A 1,376-nucleotide genomic window follows, 5' to 3' on the forward strand; every position below is an offset into this window, starting at 1 on the left:
TGGGGTTGAAGGATAAGGGAAACCTTTCTTGGAGGAGTCACAGCTAACTAGAGAGATATAAAGAATAAGACTGATATGAACAACATAAAGGAAAAACAGCATCCTAAGAGAGGAGGAAGAAGAGAGAGAGAGAGAGAGAGAGAGAGAGAGAGAGAGAGAGAGAGTCCGGCGTCCATTTTCACAGAGGACCAGAGTTCAATTCCCAGTACCCAGGTAAAGCAGCACACTGATGCCCCCTTCTGGCCTCCTTGGGCACCCGCACACGTGTCCACAGAAACGCACTTTTTTAATTATTAAAAAAATAGCTAAGAAAGAAAGAAAGAAAGAAAGAAAGAAAGAAAGAAAGAAAGAAAAGAAAAATAGCTCAAAAGATAAGAATGTCTTGCCCTATAATTTTGGTGACCTGAATTCATCCCTGGAGCCCTCATAAAGGCAGAGGGAGAGAAATGACTCCACAGAGTTGTCTTCTGACCTTCACACAGCAAGCACTGTCACACACTCGCCCACAAACCACAATTTTTTTCCTTAATTTTAAAAAACAGACATGGTAGCATATACTTAATCTTGTCACTCAGGAGGCAGAAGCAAGTGGACCTGTACAAGTTCAAGGTTATCCTGCTCTACCTAGCAAGTCACAGGCCAGACGAAAACTATGTAGTAAGATGCTGTGGGAAAAATGGGTGTAAGAACTGAAAGTGTAGCCGGGCGGTGGTGGCACACGCCTTTAATCCCAGCACTTGGGAGGCAGAGGCAGGCAGATTTCTGAGTTCGAGGCCAGCCTGGTCTACAGAGTGAGTTCCAGGACAGCCAGGGCTATACAGAGAAACCCTGTCTTGAAACAAAACAAAACAAAACAAACAAACAAACAAAAAGAACTGGAAGTGTAGTTCAGTTCATACAGTGCAGTTGACAGAGGGCCTAAATTTACTCTGCACAAAGTTTTGGGATTGATCCCCCAACACCACATAAACTGGGTGATGGTACAGGCCTATAGTCTCGGCATTGGGAAGACAGAAGTCTCAATAAATCAATAAACAGAAGGATGTTTTTAAGAGCAAGAAATGTGCTAGTCTGGACATCCAGAGTCCTCTCCTGCAAGGGAACCATTAACCACCTCTCTTTGGAGTTACCATGTCCTGGAAGGCTTATGGATTGCTGGCTCCTACCCCAGCTTGTACTCAGAGGCATGGGATATAGCCTTAGATTTTTCTTAACACCAACTTGCACCACCATGACAGGCTCAAAGTTCAAAGAAACACAACACAACCTCCTCCCCATTCTTCTAATGGTGGTACTGGGATCTTACCTAGGGCCTCACACTCGCCTACCACTATCTGCACCACGATTCTCATCTGGAACATTCTTAACTATGGTTC

The sequence above is a fragment of the Grammomys surdaster genome, unplaced genomic scaffold, assembly GCF_004785775.1.
Source record: "Grammomys surdaster isolate TR1022 unplaced genomic scaffold, NIH_TR_1.0 211, whole genome shotgun sequence".
Classification (NCBI taxonomy): Eukaryota; Metazoa; Chordata; class Mammalia; order Rodentia; family Muridae; genus Grammomys; species Grammomys surdaster.